The sequence below is a fragment of the Anarrhichthys ocellatus genome, unplaced genomic scaffold (genome assembly GCF_004355925.1).
Source record: "Anarrhichthys ocellatus isolate YVR2014 unplaced genomic scaffold, GSC_Weel_1.0 scaffold68, whole genome shotgun sequence".
NCBI lineage: Eukaryota > Metazoa > Chordata > Actinopteri > Perciformes > Anarhichadidae > Anarrhichthys > Anarrhichthys ocellatus.
In genome coordinates this window covers 838570-847768 of record NW_022280098.1, presented here as the reverse complement: position 1 = coordinate 847768, position 9199 = coordinate 838570, and the positions used below count along the sequence as shown (strand labels likewise).

Genomic DNA, 9199 nt, shown 5'->3' with positions numbered 1-9199 from the left:
GGGGGGGGGGGGGGGGGGGGGGGGGGGGGGGGGATCGAGGGTAGACTGTGATGTAAATACAAGCAGCAGATCCCGAAAGCCTGAAGCTCAGACAGAAATGCCAAATTGTATTAAGGGACATCGTCCCTCACTCCCAGTATGTGTACCTAATCCGGTTTCAGCGATGTTCCATTACCTCAATTACTATCAACTCACCCAGAGGTGGACCCAGCCAAGGACACCTCCAGAGAGCCAGGATGGGTGGAAGGAGAGGGGGAGAGGGGGAGAGGATGGAGGAGGTGGGGAGGAGAGGGTCCTGATAGTACAAAGAAAGTAAGGGATGGTAAATATTGAGACAGAGACGGAGGATGGTAAGACAGAAGGAAGGGAGTGATAGAGAGGACAGACACAAAAAGGAGAACAAATGGTGGTTCTCCATATAAGGCCAGTTAGGTAATTGTAGGTCTGTCCCAGCTGGTAGCCAAGCTCTGGCATTCATCTTTGTTTTACAGCTGGTCAGAGAGGAACATGTTGGTGGCAATCCAGCTAATGTAGAGGACAGAATGAGCATGATTTCTTTACTGTAAATGTGTTGCTCACCTCATGTGCTGCTGTCAAAGCGTTCCATATACCACAAACACACCTTATTCATTCTAGAGCAGCGGACGTGCACAGAGTTCTGTGCATACCACATTCTGTGTGTCGTGTGTTCGGACATGTTCAAACCAACAACAGAACTCAAAATGGCACATTTTGAGTTCTGTTGAACATGTGCAGCCCACACAGATGTACCCGTGATGAAATGTATATCATGCAGTCTATTGGGAAGAGGAGAGAGGGCATCTTTATCATCAAACATTCACCTCATTTTACACACATGTTCTTCTATGACCTGCAGGCATTTCCACAATATATTTCAATGTTACGTACATTGTGAAACTTCTATTGGAGTTGCTTTTTGTCACCGGTTAGAGCAACAAGCACAAGACAGCTGACGTAAGAAATGATTAAGCCTAGAATATGAAGTCAGGAAAATCTTTCACCAAAGCAAAAAATGTAATAAGAATGGAAAAATAAAATCAGTTTTTATTGGCATTATGACACTCAGCAATAATCCAACTGTGCATTTGGTCATTGATGCGATTTGATGCATTTAAAAGTGTGTTTTCTGTGTATTTTAGCCAGAAGAGAAAAAGCTTCTCTGGACGTATAGAGTGTCTCGTCAGTTTGCACGGCTTCATTTCAACTCATTTGACAGCCATCGGATCAGAGCGCTAAACTTCCTGTTGAGGGGGATGGATAGAGCTAGGGGAAGTTGCTGCCCCTCCCTCCCTCACACACACACACACACACACACACACACACACACACACACACACACACGCACACACAAAGAAAGGTGTTGTGAAACATGAGCCAAGCTGCCTTACTGCCTCCCTCTCCCATCTCGCACCACAGGCAATGCCCTTGGCTTAATAGGGCTTAATGCGTGTGCTTGTCACTGTAGCATGGCCGGTATTGAGTTGTAGGACATTTGTGGAACTGTACGTGTGTGTGTTCTCTGGAGTCTCACTAGTGGCTGTATGGCTTTGACATTTACCCCAGGTAAAGAACCGGATACTATTATTTACCCCTGTCCTCCCTCCCTCCCTCCCTCCCTCCCTCTCCCCCTCCTTCCTCCTCTCTTTCCCTACTTAACATTCCTGCTGTATCCAAACTTAAAAAGTTGCAGCAGGTATTTGTTACCTCCATCTAAACCAAAGGGATTACTTCTCCTTATCTCATCTCTTTCTTTCCCTTTCGCTAACTATCCGTCTTCATCGACCGTTCTCCGCTCTGCTTCCTCACTTCATTTTTCTACCTCCCAGTGCTGAAGAGTTTGCCTAATGAAGTGGCTGATGGGAGTATATTACAGAGAGACAGAGTGTAGCGGTCGCCTACTCTAAAATCCATTAACCTTACAGTTTCAATCAGTGCGCAGACAAGTCTGAGCTCAGAGTCAAAAAGGAGCGTATTAGCTCAAGAGTTACACTATTGTGCCTCGCACTTATTCTGCTCAATATTTTACCCACATCTTCTGAAAACATGGTCCATGTTTCGCTCTGTGTTCATTGTGCTGTCGACATCCTACGCAAAAGTTTTACTCTCATGAATTGACAGTATTTTCCCGGGTGAAGCAGATGTGGTTAAATGGGGGATGTAGCGCACACATCCGGGGCCCTATGCATATGCTGACTCAGTGCTTCTCCTTACCCGTTCCATGCAACCACACAAACGGTTGTAAAATCAATGGTCTTCAACCTTTCTTGGCAAAAGAACTCTTAAAACAAAACAACCTGTTTTTGAGAACAGGTTGGACATTACGCCCGCTCTACATTTCCATCCAATAAATGTCATTCGTGTGTACATGAATGCAAAGATCAGGCTGTTACTTTAGTGAGAGAGACATTTTACATTTTCAAAAGTACTGTCTGGAAATGCTACTTTTTAAAGTGAAAGAAAAGCAGAGCCCACACCTTATATCTGGTGAATAAAGGAAAGGACTGCCCCCTTGCTGGATAAATGATGGTTCCCATGTTGAAGCAATGTGTACCTAAAGGATCATCTTTGCGAAATACTGTCTAACACTGTCTGATACCAACAGGATGAGAGTGGTTTACAGAGAAAAAGAATTCTCCCTCGTCCTGATAATGCTAATGATATTCACAGGTTAGATCCAATGCAGGTGCCAACAATTAGTGGTAATTTGTGCCAATTTTAATGATCCATTATCTAGCTGCCTTTCCTAACTCTTGGTCATGTGGAATAAGCATGTGTGTGCAGAAAGACGGACAGCGAGAATGGGAGGGACGGTCAAAGAGGAGGAAGATTCCCTCCACAGTGAAAACAGACAGGACTCCCATCTGTACAGAGGCACTTGAACACATTGTCTACTCAACGATAAAACGCCATACTTTCTCACTTAAATACAGTCCTTGGAAATAAAATTGTATATTTTTCAATTTAAATGTGTGTTAATGTTGTGAAGTAAGTGCTCCAACGTGAGGGAGATGACATCTGTTTTTAACGCACATACACTAAATGTTCCCTTTGCAGATGTGTTGTGTTAAATCCTATTTTTTATCCCACTACAACCTCTTTGACTCTCTCTTTCTGGCTATTAGAGGTAAATTGCAGTGTTAAAATGTATAAAAGCTTCCATGTAAACCATGACATCCTTTTAGTATCGCTGCTAATTTCTCATATTCGTTTTTCTGGTAATTAGCAAGTGATTCATCCTATTTTGTGTGTTTTTTTACAAACCACCTTACTTAAATGGGATGTTTTGTAATTTATTGTTCATGACACATTATGGCAAAATAGCTTTTTACCCAAGAACCCCCCCCCCCCCCGGAGATAATTAGCATCAATATTGCGAGCCCTAAAAGGACACCTGTTTATTTATTCAGATTGTGCAATAATATTTCAGCACATTTATAATTTATAAGTTTTGCAACTTTTGGGCTGTTGTTATAATGGTTGTGTTTAAATATGCCACACCTGAAAGACAACAGTTTCACACATCAGCTTGAATCAGGATTTAGAATTTTTTTCCCACAAACTTGATTCAGAAAGATATTTTTGGAAACAATCTTGGTTAATCGTTAACGGAGCAATGCATTCATTTCTGGGGTATCAGGGCTGTCTGTCAGTATTCTAGCTCTTCTGATATACCTGCTATAGGCTTTACTATATATGTGCAAGTACCTGCACATGTGTTGTAATTAGTTTATTTAGTATAGAAAGGTGAACAAAGTGCCTTTTAAATCCCAGAGTGGCAGCACTTTGGTCTTGAAGGGTTACTTTGCCCATTTTCAACCAGCTCTGTCTGTAGCTCTTTCGTGTGCCCTTAACTCTTTAGTTCATCTGCATTGTTGATGGTGATACCCGAAACATAAATGTCTATACTCCGCATATACTCAAGTATTATTTGTTTGGTTGTGTGTAATATGTATGAATTTGCTCAGTAGTGGAAGGCTCTGAATGGCAGCGACGGGGGGTTTGTCTGTCATTTAATCTTCAAACGAACTGATGGCTGTCCATTCGGACCCCTAATGAGATTACACGTGCGCTGCGAGTCCCACCACAGGTCATCATTGCAGAGGCCATTCAAAGGCAATTATTGTTTTAAATATTCCTCTCATCGTCGTCTGAAAGTGACTCCGCATGCCTCACTGAGGGAAGAAGCTCTGAGGCTGACTGAAGAGGTTATTCTTCCTCTCCAGTTGGAGCCTAAATATAATTTCCACTCCTACTGTTTTACTTTCCTCAGGCGTCGGGGGTGTTCTGTTCTCTCTGTGCGATCGGGGAGTGTGTGTGATGTGCATTTGTCAGTGGGGTGATCTGTGTTGGTAGGAGAATAAACACTACACATAAGAGACTATGACTAGAATACATTGTACATGAATACACTTGCATACATTTGATTTTCATTCTTTTGGTTGCAAATATACAAAATCATATCTGAGGCAGGATTCACTGATTGGGTTATACCTTGAAACAATGAACCACCAGTCTTAACCTCTCTCGTCTATAGTAGTTGTTTTATAGTGGGTCAGATATCTTTGTTTCATGTATATACAGTATGCTGTTGATACAGAAAGAAAGCATTCATTTTCAAAGTGTAAAGGATTCTCCTTTGTTGCCTCTCCTGCTTGTGAGTGTATGTGTGTTTATCACTGAGCCTCTGTTTTGGTAGATCAGTGGGAAGTGGTCGTCCGCCGGGATAGCCCTGTTTCTTTGTTCTTCTGCTGACAATAGAGGACTCACAGTCAGTCTAAAGGGAGAAATGATGTCCCAGAGCAGTGTGAGAGAAGAACAAATGCACACACACACACACACACACAAACACAGACTACTTCTCACATGCTACTCATGTGGGGCATGACCTCAATAACAGCTACTGTTGTATTTGGAAAGCCCTCAACACCATGCGCCAACCACTCTTAAAAGCTGTAATAGTTAGGCCTAAGGTTGAAATGAAAAATTGGTTCAGCCAAGTTGAAAAGAGTTCTCCTGCCTGGACTTCATTCTGCACACAGTGCTGTTGTGCAACTGTGTGAAAATCTCCTAAATTAACAGCATTGCAGGATTTGACAATCTTTTATTTTTCTTAATCTGGCAGATTCATACATAAATGTTATAGCTGTTTTATAGATATTTCAGATAAAATTCCTCCTAACCCGATTCTTTCTTCTCTTCTCACATCAGGTAAGGAGGAGCCGACCACCTATACCTGCACTACATGTAAGCAGTCATACGGCAGCGCCTGGTTTTTGCTGCAGCATGCTCAGAACACCCATGGCTTCCGTATCTACCTGGAAAGTGAACACGGTAGCCCTCTCACCCCACGCATGGGTGGACCCTCCTCCTTGGGTGGGGGCGCAGATTGCCCTTCGCACCCTCCACTTCCCGGCCTCCATCTGCCTCCTGATGCAAGCCCCTTCAACCTCCTCCGCATGCCCGGCTCGGTCTCAGGTGGAAGGGACAGCGTTGGAATAGGCTGTGGAATTGGTGCCATGGGGACTGCTGGTGGGGGCCATCCTCAGCGTTTCCCTCCCACGCCACCTCTCTTCAGTCCCCCTCCAAGGAACCACCTGGATCCACACCACCTGAGCCCAGAGGAGCTGGCGCTGGCAGCCCACCACCCGAGTGCCTTTGACAGGGTGCTGCGCCTGAATGCCCCTCTGACCCTGGACCCCACTCCGACAATGGACTTCTCGCGGCGGCTACGAGAGCTGGCGGGAAACAATTCAGGGTCCACTCCCCCACTATCCCCCAGCCGGCCTAGCCACATGCAGCGCTTGCTCCAACCATTCCAGACAGGAGGAAGAAGCGGAGGTGGAGGAGGTGCAGGGGGCAGCAAACCTCCATATCTTGCCACCCCACCCCCTCTCCCAGGCTCCATGCAGTCACCTGTGGGCTCTCAGACCACTCCTACCACCCCTCTCCCTTCAGCAGGCGCAACACCCTCCTCCACCACCCCGTTGAAATCAAAGTGTTGTGAGTTTTGTGGCAAGGCCTTCAAGTTCCAGAGTAATCTAATAGTGCATCGGCGCAGCCACACAGGAGAGAAGCCGTACAAATGTCACCTATGTGATCATGCTTGTACACAGGCTAGTAAACTGAAACGCCACATGAAGACACATATGCACAAATCGTCCTCGCCAAACACAGGCAAGTCGGAAGATGGTCTCTCAACAGCCTCCTCCCCAGAGCCTGGCACCAGCGAGCACTTGGGCAGTGCAAGCAATGCCCTTAAGTCAGTGGTGGCCAAGCTGAAAAGTGAGAATAACCGCATGCTACGTGAGAATGGGGAGGAGGAGGAGGAGGAGGAAGAGGAAGAGGAGGAAGAAGAAGAGGAAGAGGAAGAAGAGGAGGAAGAGGGGGAGGAGGAAGAAGAGGTAGAGGAGGAAGAAGAGCAGAACAGAGAGAGGGCAGACAGAAGAAAGAACAATAGCTATCACTTTGGTTTGAACCTTGAAGCAGCACGTCAGCATGAAAACAATGGTGGTATAGGAAGCCGACGGGGAGGAGTTGCTGATGAGGGTTCCATTCCACGCTCGCTACCTGAGGTGATGCAAGGGATGGGCCTAGCCGCTAGCATGCATCACTTCAGCGAAGCCCTCAGCGCACACAAACGAAATGCCATGGCCAAGGAAAACCACCTGCACCACCACCTCAACCAAGACCATCACCACAATCGTGAAATGTGTGATGGGGACTCAGTGTTGGAAACAGATCGTGGGGCAGAGGGCTCTGTCTCGACAGTCAACGGACGGGGAGCGTCCCCTAACGAATCTGCCTCTGTCGGCCTCTCTAAAAAACTGCTTCTGGGTAGCCCCACTCCACTCAGTCCTTTCTCTAAACGTATCAAGCTGGAAAAGGAATTTGACCTGCCCACTCCCACAATCCCTAACACAGAGAATGTCTACTCCCAGTGGCTGGCTGGCTATGCCGCCTCACGACAACTCAAGGACCCCTTTCTGAACTTTGGGGACTCCAGACAATCGCCCTTTGCCTCTTCGTCCGAGCATTCTTCAGAGAACGGCAGTCTGCGTTTTTCCACTCCTCCAGGTGAACTAGACGGCGGGATGTCGGGCCGCAGTGGTACAGGCAGTGGGGGCAGCACACCACACCTTGGGGGTCATGGGCGGCCCACCTCCAAGGAAAGCCGCAGGAGTGATACTTGTGAGTATTGTGGCAAGGTGTTCAAGAACTGCAGTAACCTGACAGTACACCGGCGCAGCCACACAGGGGAGAGACCATACAAGTGTGATCTGTGCAATTATGCTTGTGCCCAGAGCTCCAAACTTACTCGCCACATGAAGACTCACGGTCAGGTGGGCAAAGACGTGTTCAAGTGTGAAATTTGTAAGATGCCCTTCAGTGTCTACAGCACCTTGGAGAAACACATGAAAAAATGGCACAGTGACCGTCCTTTGAGTACCGAAATAAAGTCAGAGTAGAAGGCCGAACTATGGGACCTTTCCCCCACAGCTATGTCCGCCATCAGTCCCCTGTTTATGCCCAGCCCCTTGTAGAATTGCCCCAACCCTAACACTCCACTTTTGCCAGTCTGGTGGAAGCTTAAGACCATGTGCTCTGCACCAGCACACCCCGTTTCCATTACCCATTGAATGCATGATCTGTATAGGGGCAATACTCTTGCATTGAAGTGAAACTTCGAGCCTTTCTCTTGTGCAATAATTTACATGTTGTGTACTATTTTCTTTTTTGAGTTTTCCTTTTCCATTTTTAAGAATTAGTCAGCATGCATAGTATGTTTTTGCTAATCAAAAAAGAAAAATAGAAAATAACTTGTCCCTGGTTGGTTAGTTGTTGAGTAAATGTGTTGCTGTTTTTCTCTTGTTCTGTTTTTTTCTTTTTAATTCTTCAAAAAGAGAAAAGACAAGAAAGCTACATCCACGCTGCATACATTCTGTAACACGTATCATGTACAGTTTTGTTTTGTAACATGGAAAGTGAACAGTCTGTGACTCGACCCTCCTCATACAACCCTGGAAATGCACTCATCCTGATCTTTATAAAAGACAGCATGTTCACACAGGGTTCAAAAAAAGAAGACAAAAAACATGCATTAGCTTGATGACTAAACTGAAAGTAAAAACAGCCTTCAAAATTCTTTCAAAAAGACATGGGTGTGCTAAGAATTCAATTTGTACTATCATTTGGTAGAATAAGAAAGAGTGCCTTTGATTTCTCAAGACTGCATTGGCCATAATCTTATCTGGTATAAGTTTGGGCTCACATTAGATGGAGCTGAAAGGGTGAAGCCACCCAGGGAAGGTCCTTGCATCAAGCACCTGCCTGCTCAAATGGACTGTGACAATTCATGATGAAAGATCAGATCATTCTCGCTGATCATCATTTAGCTACCTATTACATGTTCAATAGGCTATCTTTAATATGTGGATTTCATGGCAAGCATGGTGCAAGCAGTATTGTGTATATCTGAATTATTTGTCGTTTTGTTTCCGGAAAGGAGGTACTCTTGAGATAAAGGTAATCTGTAATATACAATCCTGGACTTGAGGGATACAGCACACGGCTGAGAAGGGTCACGGTTAGACACATGACCCTTCTCAGCCGTGTGCTGTAGATCGATATGTCAGTGTGTGGAACAATGCATAAAGTAATGTATTTTACTAACTTTATTTGAGAGCATTGAAATAACTTCAAGCTAGACAGACAGAAAGCTACACAGAACTGGAATCTACCAACATATTAAGGCGGTCAGAGGCAATCTCTGCCACTTTACATTTTTTTAATCAAAACAGGGTTATTATCCATGAATTACAGAAGAAAAAGAAAGAATTGCAATAATAATATCTCTCCTCCAGGGCTCTTAAAAAGAGTGAATGTGATGATTAGAATCAGTATGCATAGGCTAATGCAGGGCACCTTTGTATTGTTTGCTGTTGCTTTTCAACCCAGAAGAAGAGTTCTTTCCCTCGTCGAGTTTCATTCAAGCTGTTCACAGTACAGCACATGTCACACGGCCTGAGAGCAAGTACTGACATCTCTCCACAGTGATGCAACGTTGGTCACATGGGTTGAGTCTGAAAGTTAGATTTTCACTTATAGGACATGAAGTGCACTGTTTCAATTTTCCCAGTTTACAAGTTTACGCTGAAGGGGAAACACTGTTGAAATGACC

At 45.1% G+C, this 9199-nt stretch overlaps 1 pseudogene; it reads left to right on the top strand.

The window, feature by feature from the left end:
* Positions 1-8233, top strand: part of LOC116397559 (B-cell lymphoma/leukemia 11A pseudogene) — a 22850-nt pseudogene extending 14617 nt beyond the window's left edge.
* The last annotated feature ends 966 nt before the right edge of the window (positions 8234-9199 follow it).